The sequence below is a fragment of the Pristiophorus japonicus genome, chromosome 23 (genome assembly GCF_044704955.1).
Source record: "Pristiophorus japonicus isolate sPriJap1 chromosome 23, sPriJap1.hap1, whole genome shotgun sequence".
NCBI classification, from domain to species: Eukaryota; Metazoa; Chordata; class Chondrichthyes; family Pristiophoridae; genus Pristiophorus; species Pristiophorus japonicus.
In genome coordinates this window covers 51,738,221-51,763,800 of record NC_091999.1, presented here as the reverse complement: position 1 = coordinate 51,763,800, position 25,580 = coordinate 51,738,221, and positions in this window count along the sequence as shown.

Sequence of the window (25,580 nt, the reverse complement as noted above, 5' to 3'; positions counted from 1 at the left end):
TGCTAGTGCTGTTGGGGATAGTTTAAACTAGCTTGGCAGGGGGATGGGAACCTGAAAATAGAGTAGTAGGGAGGGGAGTAAAGCTAGAATTAGAAAGCAAAAAGAAAGAAAGTGAGTTTGAAGCAGAGAGGAAACAAGCATAAAAAAGTGTAAAAAAACAAACTTAAAGGCACTTTGTCTAAATGCACGTAGCATTTGAAACAAAATAGATGAGTTGACGGCACAAATAGATACAAATAGATATGATCTGTTAGCCATTACAGAGACGTGGTTGCAAGGTGACCAGGTCTGGGAATGAAATATTAAGCGTTACTGGACAATCCGGAAGGACAGACAGAAAGGAAAAGGAGGTGGAGTAGCTCTATTGATAAAGGATGGAATCACTGCAATAGTAAGAAACGATATTGGCTCAAATGATCAGGATGTTGAAACGGTTTGGGTGGAGATAAGGAACAATAAGTGGAAAAAGTCACTGGTGGGTGTAGTCTATAGGCCCCCTAACAATAGCTACTCTGTGGTCAGCGCATAAACCAGGAAATAGTGGGGGCTTGTAAAAAGGGAACAGCAATAATCATGGGGTGATTTTAACCTCCATATTGATTGGACAAATCAAATTGGTCAGGGACGCCTTAAGCAGGAGTTCATAGAGTGCATAAGGGACGGGTTCCTTCAGCAGTATGTAACGGAACCAACCAGGAGGCAGGCTATCTTAGATCTGGTCCTGTGTAATGAGACAGGATTAATAAACAATCTCAGAGTAAAGGATCCGTTGGAATGAGTGATCATAGCATGACCTGAATTTGAAATTCAGATGGTGGGTGATAAATTTGGATCTCTAACCAGCGTACTAATCTTAAATAAACGAGACTGTTGCAGGAATTAGGCACCTGCTGAATATATAAAACACTAGGCATTAGGCACATGTTGAATATATCTAAATTCATATAAGTTTAAAGTGGCCACATATAAAATGGCTGCCCAAGCATGATGAGAACACCGTTAGTCAAGTAATGAACTGGGACTGACCGAGCAATGACTGAGCAATGACCTTGTGAGTCCCACTACCAGCAATGCCTGGGATACCAGATAAGCATAATGAACCAGTGATTTCCCGAGGAAGAGAGAGATAAGGAGAGAACCTGTCTCACGTAACAAGGTCATTAATCAGCCCGAGCTGACAAAAACCGAACACTAATCAGCCCGAGCTGACAAAAACTGAACATGCAGTTCCTGAGGTATCAGGGGAATTATATTGGGTTAAAAGAACCTATATGTAATCTACAATCATTATGATTGGATTGTGTCCAGCCGTAATGGGCTGAGTAACTGTAGTAAACTGTTGTGAAACGTATAAAAATCCATGAAACCCTTTGTTCTGTGGAGAGAAGCCTGGATCCAGTCCTGAGACTTCCTCCCCGCTGAGCGTTAATAAAGGCCGCATTGGCGTTGGAACCGACTCTGAGTGTTGAGTGATTCTTCTGAGAAAACATTCATGCTAACATTGGCGTCACGAACAGGATTTCGGAGTCGCTGGACGCCCTTGGAAAAACCCGGGTGAGTATAAAAAAAGATTTTTAATTATAAAGGATGTGGAAAGTGGATGCTGGTTGATCGACACGAGGAGACAGTCTTATATCTCAAACGCCTAGCCTGAGCCTGAATTAGGAGGACTTCTGTCCCACGTGATGGCCAGGAACCAAGTAGGCGCAGGGAACACACTTAGACCGTGGGATCATGATACCGAGAGACATCTTCCGGACCCAGTAGTGTAATTTGAAATATACCCCGGGGTAGAACCAAGCGGTGTACAGCGGCTAACGGAATCCATCCCTGTGAACAGGGTCGGACCAACGGGCAGAGTGGTGGTAGGTAGTCGTTAAGGATACGTAGAGCGCTGCGGGAATTGCTTAAATGCCTTTTAAGAATTGTATAAGTTTGTGTAACAGCAGAACTTGTGACCTGACAGTAGCCAGGAGACGGTCTACTCCAAGTTGCGCTAGGAAGAAAGCGTACCTCTGAGAGTAGATTTCTAACGGTACTAGTCCTACCCAGGAATGGCCATGAAAGCAAGTAACCTCGAGTGGGGATCAGAAGGGTCATTACCCGCCCCTGGCGGAAAAGCAAAATAAACTAATCGAAAAAATGATTAGAACAGGATGGGATCCTCAGGAACTACCAGCAAAGCAAAGGGAATGGTGGGAGAAGGAAAAGAAAGACAAAGAGGACCAGGCAGTAATTTTGATACTGCGAGCACATGTAAAGTTAACAGAGAAAGTTAACCAGTATGTGCAAACAAAAAGAAAGCAAGTAACTGTTGAAAACGGACAGACAGTTTTGCCAGTCCTGACCATAAATAGCCCAAGTGCACCACCTAGTGAGGAAGATTGGGAATGCCTCGGGAATGAAACGGATAGTTGCGACTCGGTTAAAGGGGGCGTCTTACCACCCCCATATGCCACAATAAACCCGGCCCAGATCGCGCCGCTAAAGGTGGAATGCATACCTGAGATCCCAGCAGGAGCTAGACGTCATGGCAATCCTGCCATACCCGCACAAACACGAATAACATACACATCGTTGACCCCCGGGGACACGATGCAGTTGTTAGACAAACTGCCACCCCTAATACCCCGCCATAGCAATGCAACCTTCTGGCAGAAGCTCAAGGAAATGACAATTTGCCACCAGCTGCATAATCAAGATATCGCTGTTATAGTTAGGATTAAAATGCCAGAAAACTATTGGGACAGACTACATAATGATAGAGCTGGCCAAAACAATAGGAAAGAAGAGAGACTTTTGTGAACGTCTGTTTTAAATTTTTTATGTTTTCATGTTCCGAAAGCCTGGTTGGAAGAGGAATGCAAGTGTCTGTTTATTTCAGAAACAGAGTGAAAGTCTTTTTTTTAAACCCTTTGTAGTGTTGTCCTGTATGTGGGAAGTTTTAAGACATTTTACGTGAGATACGCAGGTGTGAATTTATTCGGATGTTAAGTTACGAAGCTAGGAAATGTACAAAGGATAGGTTTGTTGAATAAAACATAATAAATACATGGTCCCGGTGGTTAAAAAAAAGAATTTACTTGTCGAAAGAAAACGTGCAATGATTGATTACATTGGATTGAAAGATATAAATTTAGTCTCGGAATGAGATAAAGAATGCCTTTTAAGAAAGTTTCTAGCTCAAAAAAAAAGGTTTTAAATAAAGATTGAAATTACAAAGTTTGAATTGGGATTTTGAGATATTCAGAGAAAGCACAGAAAATACTGAGGTGGATTCAAAAAAAAAATTATTAAATTAAATCTGATCAGGTCAAACTCCTGGGCGAGTGGCGAGCTATCTGCGAAGGTGTAAAAGGGACTTTTGAAAAATAACGAAAAGCAGCGCTCAAACCCTCAAAGCTGGACTCCATTCCAGTTATGGAGAAAAGAAAAAGGTAAAGACGCCACTTTGAAAGTAAACAAATGATTTTAAATTAGCAACTTTATGGAGTTACGGGCCCTCCGTGTAAAATACAAGACCTAATTTGAAGAAAGAAAAAAAAAGATGTAATGGACTAAATAAGTGCTGAAAAAAAAATGTGTTTGTGATGGAAAAAAAACATAACTTACTAAATGCTAGTTGATGTTTGCTGTGAAAAAAAAAATATTGGTTTAATTAGAAAAAGAAAAACATTTTTGGAAGAGGTAAAAAAACACTCAACATTGATAATGATTTTAAATTATGAGAAAGTTTCAATGCAGTTTGAAAAGATTTCGAAAATGGACAGTGTTTATCAAGAAAAGTCCCGAACAGTCGAAACAAGCAGGAGGGTTTTGAAGATAACGAGGAGAAAGAGAGAAATTTTTAAAAAAATTGAATTTTAGTAATCAAAATTGCTATTGCATGTGTGGTGGTCTCGTTTTAAATCAATTTTAAAAAAATTATTTGGCAAGTACTTGAATTAGAAGTTAAGAAAACATTGTTGTTTACTCTAATGATTTATGCTGTTTAACCTACTCCTAATTTCTAAGCCAGTTTTGAAGGCACAAATACTTTTTATTTCAGATGATTACGTGAAGTCACGTAATGACATCAGGTCTTCTTACAAACCTGGAAAGGAGTTAACCCTTTTCATTGACAGCCGTTTAAGATACTGAACATTATTTGTTTGGATTTCTTAATAGATAAAAAAGACTCACATAACAGAGGAAACAAAAAAAAAACAGAACTAGCTTATGTAATAATACTTGCCTGATACAATAAAGAAATAGATACTCAAACAAAACAAATTGAAGAGTTAAAAGCTAAGATAAACAGTCTGGAAGAGATAACGGGACTAGACGGATAGTGCAGTGCGCAGCCATAGCACCATCACCTATGGCAATAGAGCCAATGTACCCCATGGTGGGTAGGTGTAGTCCACAAACCCAACCTAACGGTAAAGCAGACAACGATATTCGGAGGAATAGCTTTGGCCTTGGTCATAATAGGAGTTTGGGTAATATTTAAGTGGGTAAAGAAACGGGGCGCACGCCCCACAGATTCAACTCGAAATGGTTCGATTATAACCTTGTGCTTCTGATTTCGTAGGGTGACAGCGATACACGTAGAGCAAAACCTAACCCCTGGTGATGACCAGGCCGTCTGTTCAAAATTACAGATAATACCTACCAGAATGGGAATACGAACGGCACTCCTCGTAATATGGATAGCCCTGCGACAGGCACGTACCCTGGACGACACCGACGGATTGCAGCGCACTCAGGAAATAAACAACTACATGAACTATGCAGTCTTGTTTAATTTAAGGGATCGAATGTGCATCCCAGCAGCCAAGGACTGGAGCAAGGACAGGACTTATTTTAATGCATGGTTACAAGTGAATCCTAATAAGAATCCTAATAAGAATAAGAGTATGTGTACAGTGCTCCACGGGTATAAGGAGCAGCTGCATTAAACGGAGGGATGTCAAAGGGCCTGATGAATGTACTTTCGGCATAATTTGCGCACCTCCGGGACAATCGCAGCAATCAGTCATCGCAAGAAGGGAACGGGGCTGTGTGGGTATTACGAGGAGATGGGGGCAGCTGCAATATCATTGTATGTATGTTTCTCACCCCTCCAACACCGCGCCCCATAAGAACCACTATATTGCCCCAGGAACTGCCTTGTCCCATAACTACTAAGGGACCAGAGAATGGAATTGTAATGTACAACGAAGAGGAATTATTGTATGATATTGTTAAACATGAAATTGTGCCTGTCCTGATCAATATTTCAGGCATCCAGATGCCGGAATACTGTACAGAACAGTCAAGGAAGATGCACAATGTATTAAGTAAAGTTGTAATGCAGCAGGCTGCCGATGCAATGCATGCCAGTAGATTCCGAGGACAGGGGTCAGCCCCCAGGATAAAGAGGAAAATAGTTAATGATATTGCCACCATTTCTAATACAGGGACCTCCGTATAAACTCGATAGATATACAAGGGTTAAATGAGGGGGTGGAACAGCTTAGAGGGGTGATGAAGGGGTTATTAGAGAGGGTGGAGCAAAACCAGGAAGACCAAGCCAACCTAGGAAAGGAGGCTGCCGAAATCCAGTTGGATGGCATCTCAGTCTTGGAGGCTCACGCCAAAACTATCAACCACCTCATTGAAAGAGAAAAAGAAGATCTGGGAAAGCAAAGACAGGGACAACTCTGTCACGATTATGGTCTGTGGATGGTGGGACAGATCCGCCACAATTTCGACCAGATCCAACGCGGGGAAGTACCCGATTGGATAGACAGTTCACATTTGGCTCAGTTGGCTAACCAGAGGGGGACACTGGATAATTGTACCCTGAAGGGTCTGACCCGAGTATACCAAGCAATTCCAGATTGCCAGATGGGTAGCACTACTGGGATAGGGATAGTCCTGATGATCCCTATAGCTGCGCCGGACTCAGGGCCGTTCCCCCTATACCAACTAGAGAATATCGGAGTAATACGGGAAAATGTCTCCATACGTTACTACCTGACCACCACCTCCGCCGTTCGTCGAGACAACATACTTACCGGGATTTCCCTAACAGATTGCAAGCAAAGGGGGAGATCACAGTATGCCCTCACCCGGTAGGCCGAGGTGAGCTAGACGAGTGCGGGTTTAACCGAACCGACGGGTGTGTACTAGAAATAGTGTCCGCACACAGGCACTTCACGAGGGCAGGCTACGGAGGGAAGGGAAGATACTGCATCTCTACCACAGAGCGTTCATACCAGTATAATGACCTGCAGTGCCCTATACCACAGCCAAACCTTTGCTTTACGCCACTATGACCTGTCACGATCAGGCAAGCGCATATCACCCAGGTTAGGCACCGGAAGTCCGAAGTTATTGTTGTAACCGATCAGCTCCATGATCATTTGTAGGATTATGACGAGCCAGATCAGGTCCCTTTCCCACATCGAACCGAAGTATTACGAGAATTGAGGCTCAGGGTGGGTCAATCCGCAAAGCTCTATCACCAACTGCAAACTAAAATCAAAGTACTGGAAGAAGATATCGATGTAGACTTACAAAGTCAGAGTTGGTGGAGAAAGGTCTGGGACTGGGGAATAAATGTGAACATCCATCCTTGGATTCGAATAATTTCACACATACTGGTAGGGATACAATTGATCTTAGCGATAACATGGGGCATAATTGCCTGCCAGGCATGCAGGCACCACGCACAACGAAGTGGGACCAATGACCGTTCCCCGGATACTAAACAAGCCTGTCTAATAAGGGGGCTGGAGGATTTGGCCTTTGTCAAATTGATTTAAGCAACTGGGACACCGGAAACCGCGTGACTGGCCAGCACGTTGAGGCAGGGAGTACCGGGTCGTGCACAAAATCTAATAAAGGTAGGGAGGTCAGTTAAAAGGGGACTCGGACTAGTCCCTTTACCGAAAGGAGGGAATTGTTGCAGGAATAAGGCACCTGCTGAATATATAAAACACTAGGCATTAGGCACCTGTTGAATATATCTAAACTCATATAAGTTTAAAGCGGCCACATATAAAATGGCTGCCCAAGCATGATGAGAACACCGTTAGTCAAGTAATGAACTGGGACTGACCGAGCAATGACTGAGCAATGACCCTGTGAGGCCCACTACCAGGAATGCCTGGGATACCAGATAAGCATAATGAACCAGTGATTTCCCGACGAAGAGAGATAAGGAGAGAACCTGTCTCAAATAACAAGGTCATTAATCAGCCCGAGCTGACAAAAACCGAACACTAATCAGCCCGAGCTGACAAAAACCGAACATGCAGTTCCTGAGGTATCAGGGTACTGGGTTAAAATAACCTATATGTAATCTAAAATCATTATGATTGGATTGTGTCCAGCCGTAATGGGCTGAGTAACTGTAGTAAACTGTTGTGAAACAGATAAAAATCCATGAAACCCTTTGTTCTGTGGAGAGAAGCCTGGATCCAGTCCTGAGACTTCCTCCCCGCTGAGCCTCAATAAAGACGGCATTGGTGTTGGAAGTGACTCTGAATGTTGAGTGATTCTTCTGAGAAAACATGCACGTTAACAGAGACTATGCAGGTATGAGGGCAGAGTTGGGTAAAGTGGACTGGGAAAATAGATTAAAGTGCAGGACGGTTGATGAACAGTGGTGTAAATTTAAGGAAATATTGCACAACTCTCAAGAAAAATATATTCCAGTGAGGAGGAAAGGATGTAAAAGAAAAGATAGCCATCTGTGACTAACTCAAGAAATAAAGGACGGAATCCAATTAAAAACAAGCGAATACAAAGTGGCCAAAACTAGTGGGAGGACAGAAGACTGGGAAGCTTTTAAAAGCCAGCAAAGAATGACTAAAAAAAATTATTAAGAAAGGGAAGATAGACTATGAAAGTAAACTAGCACAAAATATAAAAACAGATAGCAAGAGTTTCAATAGATATATAAAAAGGAAAAGAGTGGCTAAAGTAAATGTTGGTCCCTTAGAGGACTAGATCAGGGAATTAGTAATGGGGAACATGGAGATGGCAGAAACTCTCAACAAATATTTTCTATCAGTCTTTACGGCCGAGGAGACTAACAATATCCCAACAGTGGACAGTCAAGGGGCTACAGGGGGGAGGAACTTAACACACTCACTAAGAAGGTGGTACTCAGTAAGATAATGGGACTAAAGGCGGATAAATGCCCTGGAGCTGATGGCTTGCATCCTTGGGTCTTAAGAGAAATCGCAGCAGGGACAGTGGATGCATTGGTTGTAATTTACCAAAATTCCCTGGATTCTGGGGAGGTCCCAGCGATTGGAAAACTGCAAATGTAACGTCCTTATTTAAAAAAGGAGGCAGAAAAAAAGCAGGAAACTATAGACCAGTTAGCCTAACTTCTGTGGTTGGGAAAATGTTGGAGTCCATTATTAAAGACGCAGCAGCAGGATATTTGGAAAAGCAAAATTCAGTCAGGCAGAGTCAGCATGGATTTATGAAGGGGAACGCATGTTTGACAAATTTGCTGGAATTCTTTGAGGATGTAACAAACAGTGTGGATAAAGGGGAACCAGTGAGTGTGGTGTATTTGGACTTCCAGAAGGAATTTGACATGGTGCCACGTAAAAGGTTACTGCACAAGATAAAAGTTCACAGTGTTGGGGGTAATATATCAGCAAGGATAGATGATTGGCTAACTAACAGAAAACAGAGAGTTGGATAAATGGTTCATTCTCTGGTTGGCAACCAGTAACTGGTGGGGTGCTGCAGGGATCAGTGCTGGGACCCCAACTATTCACATTCTATATTAAAGAACTTGGAAGAAGGGACTGAGTGTAACGTTGCCGAGTTTGCTGATGATACAAAGGATGGGACAAAAGCAATGTGTGAGTACACATAAAATATGCAAAAGGACATAGACAGGCTAAGTGAATGGGAAAAAATTTGGCAGATGGAGTATAATATTAGAAAGTGTGAGGTCATGCACTTTGGCAGAAAAAAAATCAAAGAGCAAGTTATTATTTAAATGGAGAAAGATTGCAAAGTGCTGCAGTACAGCGGGACCTGGGGGTACTTGTGCATGAAACACAAAAGAATAGTATGCAGGTACAGCAAGTGATCAGGAAAGCGAATAGAATCTTGGCCTTCCTGATCCATGTTTATGAAAGGATATACTTGCTTTGGAGGCAGTTCAGAGAAGGTTTCGGGGATGAGGGGGATGACTTATGAGGAAAGGTTGAGTAGTTTGGGCCTCTACCCATTGGAATTCAGAATAATGAGAGGTGATCTTATCGAAAAGTATAAGATTATGAGGGGGTGGGACAAGGTGGATGCAGAGAGGATGTTTCCACTGATGGGGGAGACTCGAACTAGAGGGCATAATGTTAGAATAAGGGACCACCCATTTAAAACTGAGATGAGGAGGAATGTCTTCTCTCAAAGGGTTATAAATCTGTGGAATTTTCTGCCTCAGAGAGCTGTGGAAGTTGGATCATAGAAACATAGAAAATAGTTGCAAGAGTAGGCCATTCGGTGATTTTGTGACTGGAAGGCTGTTTCCAGTGGGGTTCTGCAGGGCTCAGTGCTGGGTCCCTTGTTTTTTGTGGTATATATCAATGACTTGGACTTGAATGTTGGGGGTATGATTAAGAAGTTTGAAGGTGACACTAAAATAGGCTGTGTGGTTGAGAATTAAGAAGAAAGCTGCGGACTGTAGGAAGATATCAATGTACTGGTCAGGTGGGCAGTAAAGTGGCAAATGGAATTTAATCCAGATAAGTGTGAGGTAATGCATTTCGGGAGTTCTAACAAGGCAAGGGATTTCACATTAAATGCTACAACACTGAAAATTGTAGAGGAACAAAGGAGTGTAGGTCCACAGATCCCCGAAAGTGGCAGGCCAGGTAGTTAAGATGGTTAAGAAGGCATATGGAATACTCGCCTTTATTAGTCGAGGCATGGAATACAAGAGCTAGGAGGTTATGCTTGAACTGGTTAGGCCGCAGTTGGAATACTGTGTGCAGTTCTGGTCATCACATTGCAGGAAAGATATGATTGTACTGGAAAGGGTACAGAGGAGATTTACAAGAATGTTGCCTGGACTGGAGAATTTTGGCTATGAGGAAAGATTGGAGATGCATAGTCCATTTTCTTTGGATCAGAGGACACTGAGGGGAGACCTGATGAAAGTGTATTAAATTATGAGGGGCCTGGATAGAGTGGATAGGAAGGACCTGTTTCCCTTGGCAGAGTGATCAATAACAAGGAGGCACAGATTTAAAGTAATTGGTTCAGAGGAGATACGAAGGGAAATGTCTTCACCTAGAGGTTTGTGGGGGTCTCGAACTCATTGCCTGAAAGGATGGTAGAGGCAGAAACACTCAGCACGTTTGAAAAATACTTGGATGTGCACTTAAAGTGTCATCACCTACAGGGCTACGGACCGAGAGCTGGAGAGTGGGATTAGGCTGGATAGCTGTTTGTCGGCCGGCACGGACACGGTGGGCTGAAATGTTCTCCTGCCATGTTGTAAATTTCGATGATTTTATGATCTGGATGAAGGGACTGAGTGTAATTTATCCAAATTTGCTGATGATACAAAACTAGGTGGGACAGTAAGCTGTGAGAACACAAGAGTCTGCAAGATATATATATATATATAAATAGACTATGTGAGTGGGCAGTAAGGTGGCAGATGGAGTATAATTTCAGGAAATGTGAGGTTATTCACTTTGGTAGGAACAACAGAAGAACAGAGTAGCTTTTAAATGATGAGAAACTTTTAAACGTTGGTGTTTGGAGAGATTTGGGGTGTCCTTGTGCAAGACACACAGAAAGTGAGCATGCAGGTACGCAAGCAATAAGGAAGGCAAATGGTTTGTCCTTTATTGCAAGGGGTTGGACTATAAGAGTAAGGAGGTCTTGCTACAATTGTACAGGGCCTTGGTGAGACCACACCTGGAGTACTGGGCACAGTTGGGTCTCCTTATCTAAGGACGGAAACACTTGCCTTGGAGACGGTGCAACAAAGGTTCACAAGATTGATTCCTGGGCTGTCTTATGATGAGATAGTGTGTAGAATGGGCCTATACACTCTCGAGTTTAGAATAATGAGAGGTGATCTCATTGAAACATACAAGGTTCTGAAGGGGATTGACAGGTTAGATGCTAAGAGGTTGATTTGCCTGGCTGGGCTATGTAGAACTAGGGGGCACAGTCTTCGGATAAGTGGTCGGCCATTTAAGACAGAGATGAGGAAGAATTTCTTCATTCAGAGGATTGTGAATCTTTGGCATTCTCTCCCCCAGAGGGCTGTGGATGCTCAGTCTATTCAAGGTTGAGATCGATAGATTTTTGTATATTAAGCGAATCAAGGGATATGGAGATCAGGCGGGAAAATGGAGTTGAGGGCGATGATCAGCCATGATCTTATTGAATGGCCGTGCAGGCTCGAGGGACCTTAAGGCCTCCTCCTGCCGCTATTTCTTATGTTGATATCCAGGGGGCTCTAGATTTATTCGTCCCAACCTTTTTCTTGAAGGTAACATACTTCCACTGAACCCTCATTATCTCCTCATTGAATGCCTCCCACTGAACTGAGACTGATTTAACTTCAACATAAGATTTCAGAGCAGGAGTATGCCATTCGGCCCCTCGAACTGCTCTGCCATTCAATGAGATCATGGCTGATCTTCTACCTCAACTTCACTTTCCTGCACTATTCCATATCCCTTGATTCCCTTAATTTACAAAAATCTATCAATCTCTTTCTTAAATATGCTCCAAGACAGAGCCTCCACAGCCCTCTGGGGTAGCGAATTACAAAGATTAATGAGTGAATAAGTTTCTGCTCATCTCAGTCCTACATGGCCAATCCCTTATTTTGAGACTGTGACCCCTGGTTCTAGACTCCTCAGCCAGAGGAAACATCCTCCCTGCATCTATCCTGTCACGCCTTGTAAGAATTTTGTATGTTTCAATGAGATCATCTCTCATTCTTCTAAACTGTAGAGAATACATGCCTAGTCTACTCAATCTCTCCTCATAGGACAATCCTCCCATCCCAGGAATTCAGTTTGCTGAACCTTCGTTGCCATCCTCAATGGCAAGTACATCCGTCCTTAGGTAAGCAGCCAAAACTGTACACAATACTCCAGCTGCAGTCTCACCAGGGCCCTATATAATTGCAGTAAGACATCTTTACTCCAGTACTCAAATCCTCTTGGAATAAAGGCCAACATACCATTTGCTTTCTTCATTGCTTGCTGTACCTGCATATTAACTTTCAGTAATTCGTGAACAAGGACACCAAGGTCCCTCTGAACATCAACGTTTCCCAATCTCTCACCATTTCAAATGGCTGTTTCCAGTCCACTTTGGCTAAATCACATCTCAGCTTTGTAAAATTGGCTTCTCCCCAATTGAGAACTTTTATTCCTGGTCTATCTTTGTCCTTTTCCATAACTACCCTAAATCTAACTGAATTATGATCACAAGCACCAATGCTCTCCCACTGATACCCCTTCCACCTGCCCAGCTTCAGTCCCTAATACTAAGTCCAGAACTTCCCCCTCTCTTGTTGGGCTTGCTACATACTGGCTAAAAAGTTCTGCTGGTTGCTGACCCCTCTGAGAAGGGAAATAGGTCCTTCCTATCCACTATATCTAGGCCCTTCATAATTTTATACACTTCATTAAAGTCTCCCCTCGGCCTCCTTTGTTCCAAAGAAATCAAATTATAAAGAGGGTTGGTGGGCTGGAGGAGGTTACAGAGATAGCGAAGGGTGAGACTCTGGAGAGAGTTGAACAAGATAATGCGTATTTTAAAGGCTGATGCCACCAGCCATCTCGCCCAGCACAGAATGTAACTCACTACCAACAGGAAGGATGTTACTTTAACTACTACGAATGCATAATGCGGGGAAATCAATATCTGTCCCTTTAACTAACAGCGTCATGGAAAGAGGGAAATGAATGACCGTTAAACAACTGATTAACTTGGCACTGAAGTGTCAGAAACTCATAATAGGAACTCCAGGAAAATAAAATACTGAGCAATGTTACATTGTTTTGGTGACAAAAGAAATCTCGATTTAACTTTTAAAAGATAAATTGTTTAACAGGGGTTCACACAGACGCACCCGACAGGCCGACTCAGGATCCACCCCTCAAGCACCACGATTGGTTGCAGAACACGCTGCTCCCTGGGCCCAACGGCCCCTGACCTCTTTCCTGTTGGTTCCCAGGGCAATCAATCACCACTCGCCAACATTACACTGCCAGATTAAGTTGAGGGGCTTGGAGAAAGAAATAAAACAAGACCGTGAACCTGAGTGAAGAAATAAAATTAGAGAAGCATGATGAAATAAACGAGGAGAGACAATATAAACTAAAGGGTACAATCCGAAAGTGGGTGCATGAACAGTGAGACCTGCGGTTATATGTGCACAAATCACTGAAGGTGGCAGGACAGGTTGAGAAAGCAGTTAAAAAAGCTTACCGGTTTCTGGGCATGAAAGAGACAAAAGCAAGGAAGTTATGTTGAACCTTTGTAAAACACTGGTTCGCTCTCAACTGGAGCATTGTATCCAATTCTGGGCAGCGCACATTAGGATGTGAAGGCCTTAGAGAGGGTGCAGAAAAGATTGACAAGAATGATTCATGAGATGAGCGACTTCGGTTTCATGGATGGACTGGAGATGCTGGGGTTGTTCCCCTTGGAGCAGAGAAGGTTGAGAGGAGAATTGATCGAAGTGTTCAAAATCATTAGGGGTCTGGACAGAGTAGATAGAGAGATACTGTTCCCACTGGCAGAAGGGTAGAGAATCAGAGGAGATGGATTTGAGGTGAATGGCAAAAGAACCAAAGGTGACATCAGAAAATCTATTTTATGCAGCGAGTGGTTAGGATCCGGAAAGCACGGCCTGAAAGGGTGGTGGAGGAAGACTCAATCACAGCTTTCAAAAAAAAAAGTTGGATAAGTATCTGAAAGAAAACATTTGCAGGACTGGGGGAAGGGCAGGGCAGTGGGACTACCTGGGAGTAGGCAAGGGTTCGATGGGCCGAATGGCCTTCCATGATGTAACCATTCTCTGATTGTGTGAGCAGAACCACTTCGTTCCCTGACTCAATCTAAAGCCTTCCTGATTGTGAGCACCTCTGTTAAACCTGCCCTGCACCTTCAGTGCTCCAAGGAGAACCACCCCAGATGCTGCAGCCATCATCTTATTGAATGGCGGCAGGCTCGAGGGGCCAAAGGGCCGACTCATTTCCTATTTCTGATGTTCTCATGTGTTCATGTCACTGGTCCCCATCCTGCACCTGCTCCCTGCAGTAAGATGGCCGCCGCGCATGCTCCCTGCCCTGCAGCGGGACAATGGAAAGTATTGTGACGTCGAGGAAGCGCTGCCCCTGTTGCTCCCTGCCCCCCGTGGCGGGCGGACCCGTGCTGCCCAAAGATGGCGGCTAAATTCCCGGCAACCCCCGACAGTAACCAAGGCCCGTCCCCGCCCGAAGGTGCCCCACCCGCCGACTTGGCGGCAAATCTCACCACCCGCACGTGTCCGTGAGTTTGTGAGTCCTCAGGGAGGCTGGGCGCACTGCCCGGGCTGCTCATCCATCCTCCGCGGGGGGGGGGGGCAAAACGTCGCCCATCCGCAGCTAATCTCCCACAATAGGCTGGCCCCGCGCCTGCGCACAACTCCGCCCCGCCTCACCTGGGCCCCGAGCTCAAAGGCTGCGACGGAGCCCACCAACAAACCTCCCCAACCGCCCGCCCGCAACACTCAGCCCGCAGCCAATGGCGAGGTGGCGCGGGGCACCAGCTCAACCAGCGCGGTGCTCCGCACCATTAAGTGGCGTGGGACGGGGCCGCGGCACCAATCAATCACTGGTCCATGAAGGTACGAACTCTGGCTGGGTTCAGTTCTACACTCACTAGTTCCCCGCCCCTGAAGGTGCTGACTCTGGCTGGGTTCAGTTCTACACTCACTGGTTCTCCTCCCCTGAAGGTGCTGACTCTGGCTGGGTTCAGTTCTACACTCACTGGTTCTCCTCCCCTGAAGGTACTGACTCTGGCTGGGTTCAGTTCTCCACTCACTGGTTCCCCTCCCCTGAAGGTACTGACTCAGGCTGGGTTCAGTTCTACACTCACTGGTTCCCCTCCCCTGAAGGGACTGACTCTGGCTGGGTTCAGTTCCAGACACTGACATCATTCACTTTGTTCCTGCACCAAGATGGCCGCGCATGCGCGGTGCTACTCTCTGAATCAAAATGGCGGAGCGCTGAACCTGCCTTCCTGCACGAAGATGACCGCCGTCAGTCTGTGACCGGGAGAAAGCCCCGACGTTGCAACCGCCGTTATTCCGGTTTTTATTCCGGGCTTGCGGCGGGCACCGGATGTTTATGAAGCCTCCGCGACTGCCTGCTGGTCGATTACTCCCCTCCGCCCCGCCGAAATGGACACTTCTCAGGAAACTCTGAAAAACATGTCGCTCCGCCATTACATGCACCGCGCATGCTCCAAACACTGCCTGGGCCCGCGCCTGCGCACTGAAATCCTGTAGTCTGGGTGCGGCACATTCTCCCCCGCGGGGCATGCTGGGTACATAGGACCATGAGAAATAGGAGCAGGAGTGGGCCAGATACTGCACGGTGAGATACAGAGTAAAGCTGAGGATTTTCTGGAGTGCATAAGGGATGGTTTTTTAGACCAATATGTCGAGGAACCAACTAGGGGGGAGGCCATCTTAGACTGGGTGTTATGTAATGAGAAAGGATTAATTAGCAATCTCGTTGTGCGAGGCCCCTTGGGGAAGAGTGACCATAATATGGTGGAATTCTGCATTAGGATGGAGAATGAAACAGTTAATTCAGAGACCATGGTCCAGAACTTAAAGAAGGCTAACTTTGAAGGTATGAGGCTTGAATTGGCTGAGATGGATTGGCGAATGATACTTAATGGGTTGACTGTGGATGGGCAATGGCAGACATTTAGAGACCGCATGGATGAACTACAACAATTGTACATTCCTGTCTGGCATAGAAATAAAAAAGGGAAGGTGGCTCAACCGTGGCTATCAAGGGAAATCAGGGATAGTATTAAAGCCAAGGAAGTGGCATACAAATTGGCCAGAAATAGCAGCGAACCTGGGGACTGGGAGAAATTTAGAACTCAGCAGAGGAGGACAAAGGGTTTGATTAGGGGAGGGAAAATGGAGTATGAGAAGAAGCTTGCAGGGAACATTAAGACGGATTGCAAAAGTTTCTATAGATATGTAAAGAGAAAAAGGTTAGTAAAGACAAATGTAGGTCACCTGCAGTCAGAATCAGGGGAAGTCATAACGGGGAACAAAGAAATGGCGGACCAATTGAACAAGTACTTTGGTTCGGTATTCACGAAGGAGGACACGAACAACCTTCCGGTTATAAAAGGGGTCGGGGGGTCTAATAAGGAGGAGGAACTGAGGGAAATCCTTATTAGCCGGGAAATTGTGTTGGGGAAATTGATGGGATTGAAGGCCGATAAATCCCCAGGGCCTGATGGACTGCATCCCAGAGTACTTAAGGAGGTGGCCTTGGAAATAGTGGATGCGTTGACAGTCATTTTCCAACATTCCATTGACTCTGGATCAGTTCCTATGGAGTGGAGGGTAGCCAATGTAACCCCACTTTTTAAAAAAGGAGGGAGAGAGAAAACAGGGAATTATAGACCGGTCAGCCTGACATCGGTAGTGGGTAAAATGATGGAATCAATTATTAAGGATGTCATAGCAGTGCATTTGGAAAGAGGTGACATGATAGGTCCAAGTCAGCATGGATTTGTGAAAGGGAAATCATGCTTGACAAATCTTCTGGAATTTTTTGAGGATGTTTCCAGTAGAGTGGATAAGGGAGAACCAGTTGATGTGGTATATTTGGACTTTCAGAAGGCGTTCGACAAGGTCCCACACAAGAGATTGATGTGCAAAGTTAGAGCACATGGGATTGGGGGTAGTGTACTGACATGGATTGAGAACTGGTTGTCAGACAGGAAGCAAAGAGTAGGAGTAAATGGGTACTTTTCAGAATGGCAGGCAGTGACTAGTGGGGTACCGCAAGGTTCTGTGCTGGGGCCCCAGCTGTTTACACTGTACATTAATGATTTAGATGAGGGGATTAAATGTAGTATCTCCAAATTTGCGGATGACACTAAGTTGGGTGGCAGTGTGAGCTGCGAGGAGGATGCTGTGAGGCTGCAGAGCGACTTGGATAGGTTGGGTGAGTGGGCAAATGCATGGCAGATGAAGTATAATGTGGATAAATGTGAGGTTATCCACTTTGGTGGTAAAAACAGAGAGACAGACTATTATCTGAATGGTGACAGATTAGGAAAAGGGGAGGTGCAAAGAGACCTGGGTGTCATGGTACATCAGTCATTGAAGGTTGGCATGCAGGTGCAGCAGGCGGTTAAGAAAGCAAATGGCATGTTGGCCTTCATAGCAAGGGGATTTGAGTACAGGGGCAGGGAGGTGTTGCTACAGTTGTACAGGGCATTGGTGAGGCCACACCTGGAGTATTGTGTACAGTTTTGGTCTCCTAACCTGAGGAAGGACATTCTTGCTATTGAGGGAGTGCAGCGAAGGTTCACCAGACTGATTCCCGGGATGGCGGGACTGACCTATCAAGAAAGACTGGATCAACTGGGCTTGTATTCACTGGAGTTCAGAAGAATGAGAGGGGACCTCATAGAAACATATAAAATTCTGACAGGGTTAGACAGGTTAGATGCAGGAAGAATGTTCCCAATGTTGGGGAAGTCCAGAACCAGGGGTCACAGTCTAAGGATAAGGGGTAAGCCATTTAGGACCGAGATGCGGAGGAACTTCTTCACCCAGAGAGTGGTGAACCTGTGGAATTCTCTACCACAGAAAGTTGTTGAGGCCAATTCACTAAATATATTCAAAAAGGAGTTAGATGAGGTCCTTACTGCTAGGGGGATCAAGGGGTATGGCGAGAAAGCAGGAATGGGGTACTGAAGTTGAATGTTCAGCCATGAACTCATTGAATGGCGGTGCAGGCTAGAAGGGCCGAATGGCCTACTCCTGCATCTATTTTCTATGTTTCTATGTTTCTATGCTGTCCAAAAGAATCCCAGGGCAGGTACAGCACATATTAAATACTCAGCAAGGGTCCATCTGCACTGTCCCACCAGGTATTCCCAGAGTATACACAGCACAGGTTAGATACAGAATAAAGCTCCCTCTGCACTGTCCCAAGAAACAATCCCATGGCAGGTACATCACAACTATTTTGTTGTTGACCTGTAAATCAAATGCATCCTGATTAAAGGAGGGAGGGGAACTATAACCGACAAAATAAACCAATTAAACTTTGGACGGTAAACTTAAATCAAATTAAAATTTTGCTTGCTGGAGGTGATGATGCACTCCAGTCCCTCCGGTGCCGACCTCTTACAGAAGGCGGCAAGCGTACTGGTGGCAAGTACAGCACATGTTAGATACAGAGTAAAGCTCCCTCCACAGTGACCTATCAAACACTCCTAGGGCAGGTACAGCACGGGTTAGATACAGAGTAAAGCTCCCTCCACACTGTCCCATCAAACACTGCCAGGGTATGTACAGCACATGTTAGATACAGTGTAAAGCTCCATCTACACTGTCCCATCAAACACTCCCAGGGCAAGTACAGCATAATTTAGATGCAGGGTAAACCTCTCTCTAAACAGCCAATCCAAAAATCCACAGGACAGGCACAACACAGGTTAGGTACACATCATAATCATCACAGGCAGTCCGTCAAAATCGAGGAAAACTTGCTTACACTCTAAAGGTGAGTTCTTACGTGACTAAACAATCCAGTACGGGAATTACAGTCTCTGTCACAGGTGGGACAGCCAGTCGTTGAAGGAAAGGGTGGGTGGGACTGGTTTGCCGCATGCTCCTACGTTTGGTTTCTGCACGTTCTCGGCGATGAGTTTCGAGGTGCTCACAACCCTCCTGGATGCACTTCCTCAACTTAGGGCGGACGTTTGTCAGGGTTTCCCAGGTATCGGGGGGTTGTTGAATTTTATCAAGGAGGTTTTGAGGGTGTCGTTGAAAGGTTTCCTCTGCCCACTGTAGGCTCGCTTGCCATGTAGGAGTTCCGAGTAGAGCCTTGCTTTGGGAGTCTTGTGTCAGGCAGGTGAACAATGTGTCGAGCCAGGGTATGCCTGGAGATGGCCTTCCATGAGAGGTGAGCACAGAGAGACTGGAGTGCATCATTCCAGAGGGAATAGAATTGTAATTTTAATTCATTTGATTTGATTTGACAAAAGATACCTTTATGTTGAATTGTTAATTTGTGTTTTTGATTCCCCCCCAAAAAACAAGGGGGCACTTTAATGAAAGATTCTAGAGTGTGACCCCCCTCCACCCTTTAATCAGGAGGAACCTAATGATTGTTCTACTTAAAATAGTTGTGAACATTATGGCCCACCGCTGGTCGAGTGTGGTCAGTGCTTCGATGCTGGGGATGTTAGCCTGATCGAGGAAACACCAGGACTGGTTTGATGATAATGACCAGGAGATGCAAGAGCTAATTAATCACAAGCACAGGGTATTTCTGAACCTAAAACAACAACCCAACTCGGGAGCAGAAAAGCAGCATTACAGACGGCTTAAGGCTGAGGTCCAAGAAAAAGCCTGTGACCTAAAGCATAAATGGTGGGTGGAGAAATCACAGGAGTTTCAGCAGCTGGCCGGCAGCCATGATGTGCGAGGATTCTTCATCGCAGTCGAGGCCACCTGTGGTCCAAGCACCCAAGGCACCGCCCCACTGCTGGCCAAGAATGGGGAAACACTCATCAAGGACACTGAGGCAGTCAGGACCCGCTGGAAGGAGCACTTCGAAGATGTCCTTAACCGAGACTCTGCCTTTGATTCGAGTGTCCGCGACTCCATCCTGCAGCATGCTATCCGCCAACATCTCAGCAAAACCGCAGCCCTGCACGAGATAGAAAAGGCCATCCGCCAGCTCAAAACAACAAGGCAATGGGAGCGGATGCAATTCCCGCTGAAGGACTAAAGTATGGTGGAGAGGCAATATTGGCATGAATGCATGACCTCATCTCTCTCATCTGGAAGGAGGAGAGCAGGCCTGGAGATCTCAGAGATGCAGTAATCGTGACCATCTTTAACAAAGGGGACAAGTCCGACTGTGGCAATTACAGATGAGTCTCCCTGTTACCAGCCACTGGGAAAATCATCGCTAGAATCCTCCTCAACCGTCTTCCCCTGTGGCTGAGGAGCTCCTCCTGGAGTCACAATGTGGATTTCGTCCTCTACGGAGTACAACGGACATGGCGTAGATACAGATTAAAGCTCCCTCTACACTGTCCCATCAGACATTCCCAGGGCAAGTACAACATGGGTTATGTTATGTATGCAACCCAATGTAACCAGCAATCTACCACCATCAGAGGGCATATCTGTTGGAGTCCCAAGGGATCCCAGCATCCCTTGGGAGCACTGTATATAAGCAGGCCTCCCATGCTGTACGTGCAATCTGGAGTTAGAAAAGCGAGGCAAAGATCACACTTACTCATGTCTGCAGTACTCAATCGCGTTACTTTATTCTGGACATAACAATTGGCGACGAGATAATGAACCATCATGTCAAAATGCAGAGCACTGTTGGTATCCTGGAGACATTCTCAGAAGGGGACGATTGGGAGGTCTTCATGCAGCGACTCGACGAATACTTCATGGCCAACGAGCGGGCAGGGAATGTGAATGCTGCCAAATAAAGGGCGATCCTCTTCACTCTCTGCAGGGCAACAACCTATGGCCTCATGAAGAATTTTCTTGCTCCGGTGAAACCAACAACCAAATCGTATGAGGAACTGTGTACACTGGTCCAGGAGCACCTAAATCCGAAGGAGAGCATTCTGATGGTAAGGTATCGATTTTACAAATGTCAACTGTCTGAAGGCCAGGAAGTGGCGAGCTACGTCGACGAAATAAGGCATCTTGCAGGATATTGCGAATTTGATGTATGCCTGGAGTAAATGCTGAGAGATTTTTTGGGCTTGGCATAGGCCATGAGGATATCCTTCGCAAACTATTGACTGTTGAAACACTGCACCTGAGCAAAGTCATAACGATAGCCTAGGCATTTATGTCCACCAGCGATAACATCAAACATATTTCGCAGCGTACAGATGTTTCGGCAAGTACTGTACACAAAGTAACATCGTTTTCAGCCAGGAATGCATATGGCACAATGTGCACGCCTGCAGCTGCATGATCTCAGGTGACTCAGAGTCTGCCATCAAGCATTAATGCGAGGCAGTTAACAGCTTGTTGGCACTGCGGAGCTGATCATCGAGCCCATTAATGCAGCTTCAAACACTATGCGTTCAAAGGCTGTGGAACAATGGGACACCTCCAGCAAATGTGCAGATGAGCTGCAAACACTGCAAAGCACCACATTGCAGTGGTAGACCGATCCATGGTGGATCAAACTGAATTAGAGACTCAACCCGAGGAGGCAGAAGTGTACGGGGTACACACTTCATCAGGAAATGTCCACCGATCATGTTAAATGTTGAATTGAAAGGAATTCCAGTATCCATGGAATTGGACATGGGTGCGAGTCAGTCCATCATGGGAAAAGGGCCTTCGACAGGCCCAAGCTGAGCCCCATTCACACCAAACTGAAAACTTACACTAAAGAGCTGATCCCTGTAATTGTCAGCACAGTTTTAAAAGTCTCTTATGAAGGAACCGGACACGAACTACCACTAAGGATAGATTCAGTAGATGGACCCACACTATTCGGCAGAAGCTGGCTGAGAAAAATACGCTGGAACTGGGATGGCATCTGAGCGCTTTCTTCCATCGATGATGCCTCATGTGCCCAACATCTGAGCAAGTTTCCATTGTTGTTTGAGCCAGAGATCGGAAGTTTCTTGAGGGCGAAGGTGCAGATCCACTTGATTCCCGGTACATGACCCATCCATCACAAGGCACGGGCAGTGGCATATATGATGCGAGAGAAAGTGGAGATCGAGTTAGACAGGCTGCAACGAGAGGGCAGCATCGCACTGGTGGAGTTCAACGAGTGGGCCAGTCAGGTTGTTCTGGTTCTCAAGGGCGATGTCACGGTCAGAATTTGTGGGGACTATAAAGTAATGATTAACCATTTTTCGCTGCAGGACCAGTACCCTCAACCAAAGGCAGACGAACTATTTGCGACACTGGCAGGAGAAAAGACATTCACCAAGTTGGACCTGACCTCGGCCCACATGATGCAGGAGCTGGCGGAATCTTAAAAAGGCCTCACCTGCATCAACACGCACAAAGGTCTGTTCATCGACATTAGATGCCCGTTTGGAATTCGATCGACAGTGGCTATTTTTCAAAGGGACATGGAGAGTCTGCTAAAGTCGGTTCTGCACATCGTGGTTTTCCAGGATGATATTCTGGTCACAGGTCGGGACACCATCGGGCACGTGCAGAACGTGGAAGAGGTTCTAAGTCGGCTAGATCATGTGGGACTCAGGTTGAAACGCTCGAAGTGTGTTTTCCTGGCGCCAAAGGTCGAGTTCTTAGGGAGAAGAATCGTGGCAAATGGCATCAGACGCACTGACACCAAGATGGAGGCCATCAAAAACGCGCCGAGACCACAGAACGTGACGGAGCTGCGGTCGTTCCTGGGTCTCCTCAATTATTTTGGTAATCTCCTACCCGGGTTAAGCCCCTTGCCAGAACCTCTACATATATGGCTGCGCAAGGGAGATTATTAGGCATGTGGGAGATCAAAAGAGCCTGCTTTTGAGAAAGCATACAATCTGTTATGTTCCAATAAACTTCTTGTCCTGTATGATTCATGAAAATGTTTAGTGCTAGCTTGCGATGCATCTTTGTACGAGCTCGGGCGTGTGTTACAATATGCAAACGAATTCGGAACATTGCAAACGGTCGCCTATGCGTCCAGGAGATCGTCCAAGGCCGAAAGCACCTACAGCATGATTGAAAAAGAAGCTCTGGCATGCGTTACGGGGTGAAAAAATGCACCAGTATCATTTTGGGCTTTAGTTCGAGTTAGAAACTCACCATAAGCCGCTCATATCGCTATTCACAGAGAGCAAAGGTATTAATACAAATGTTTCTGCTCGCATCCAAAGATGGGCGCTCACGCTGTATGCATATAAATATGTAATTCACCACTGGCCAGGCACAGAGAACTGCGCTGATGCCCTCAGTCGGCTACTTTTCCCACCACCGGGGTGGAAATGGCACAGCCTGCAGAGTTGCTCTTGGTGATGGATGCATTTGAAAATGAAAAGTCGCCCGTTACGGCCGCCAGATGAGGACCTGGACCAGCCAGGATCCTTTACTGTCCTTTGTAAAAATGGTGTCCTCCATGGGAGTTGGTCCAGCGCCCCAGCGGAGATGCATGAAGAGATCAAGCTGTTCCAGCAGCGTAAAGACGAAATGTCCAAATAGAGGGACTGTCTTTTGTGGGGTAATCACGTGGTTTTGCCGAAGAAAGGCAGGTAAATGTTCAAACGTTACCTACACGGTGCCCACCCAGGCATAGTAATGATGAAAGCTATAGCCAGACCCCATGTGTAGTGGCCCGATATCGACTCCGATTTGGAGTCTTGTGTGCGCCAATGCACCACTTACTAGTAACTGAGCAATGCACCCAGGGCACCAAAGTTTGTGGTCATGGCCCTCCAAACCGTGGTCTCGGATCCACGTTGACTTTGCTGGCCCATTTCTAGGCAAAATGTTCTTCGTTCTTGTGGATGTTTATTCTAACTGGATTGAGTGTGTAATAATGTCTGTAAGCACGTCCACTGCCACCCTCGAAAACCTACGAGCCACGCAGGGCCTGCCTGATATCCTTGTTAGCGACAACGGGCCATGCTTCACCAGCGCTGAATTCAAGGAATTCATGACACGTAATGGGATCAAGCACATCACATCTGCATCGTTCAAGCCCGCATCCAATGGCCAGAGAGAACATGCAGTCCAAACCATCAAGCAAAGCTTGAAACACATGTGAAAAGGCTCCCTGCAGACCCACCTGTCCCGAGTCCTGTTCAGCCACTGCACCAGACACCATTCTCTCACCGTGGTTCCCCAGCTGAGCTGCTCCAGAAAAGGATGCTCAAAATAAGGCTTTCTCTCGTTCACCCTAATCTCCATGATCAAGTCGAGGGCAGGCGGCATCAACAAAGCATGTACCGTGATCGCACAAATTTGTCACACAATATTGAAGTCAATGACCCTGTATTTGTACTTAACTATGGACCTGGTCCCAAATAGCTTGCTGGCACTGTCATAGCCAAAGGAGGGAGGAGGGTGTTTCAGGTCAAACTCGCAAATGGAATAACTTGCAGGAAGCATTTGGACCAAACCAAACTGCGATTCACAGACAGCCACAAGCAACCAACATCGACCATCCGACACACACACAAGTGGCAACCAACATCAGGGTTGACCACGAAGCTGAACTCATCATCCCCAGCAGCCCAGCAAGGTCAGCTGCGCAGCAGACCAGCGAAGAACCAACCAGCTCACCTGCACCTGCATTTGTACCGAGACGATCGACTCGGGAGCGAAAAGCCCCAGATCGCCTCAACTTGCAAATAAGTGTACTTTGACTTTGGGAGGGAGTGATGTAGTGTATACAACCCTATGTAACCAGAATTCTACCACCACCACAGGGCGTATCTGTTGGAGTCCCAAGGGATCCCAGCGTCCCCTGGGAGCACTGTATATAAGCAGACATTCCATGTTGTACGTGCACTCTGAAGTTAGAATACAGAGACAGGTCACACTTACTCACGTCTACAGTACTCAATCACATTACGTTTTCTGGACTTAACAGGTTAAATATAGAATAAAGCTCCCTCTATACTGTTCCATCAAACGTTTCCAGTGCAAGTACAGCACAGGTTAGTCACAGACTACATCTCCCTCTAACTTGTCCCAGCCATTCCAACGCAGATACAGCATCTGTTTGATGTCGAGAAAATCTCCCTCTATACTGTTCCAGTGGATATTCGCGGGGCAGGTGCAGCACGGGTGAGATACAGAGTAAATCTCCCTCTACACTGTCCCATCAAACACTCCCAGGACAGACACAGCATGGGTTAGAGACAGAATAAAGTTTCCTCGACACTGTCTCAGTAACCATTCCCTGGGCAGGTACAACCAAGCTCATGGTCTACAGGGCTGTAGTAATACCCGCCCTCCTGTATGGCTCAGAGGCATGGACACTGTGCAGTAGACAATTTTTCTCGCTGGAGAAATTTCACCAATGATGTCTCCGCAAAATCCTACAAATCACCTGGCAGTACTGGCAAACCAACATCAGCGTCCTCATCCAGGCCAACGTCCCCAGCATTGAAGCACTGACCACACTTCATTAGCTCCGCTACGCAGACCACATAGTTCGCATGCCAGACACGAGACTTCCAAAGCAAGTGCTCTATGCGGAGCTTCTTCATGGAAAATGAGCCAAAGGTGGGCAGCGGAAACGTTACAAGGACACCATCAAAGCTTCCCTGATAAATTGCGATATCCCCACTGACATCTGGGAGTCCCTGGCCAAAGACCA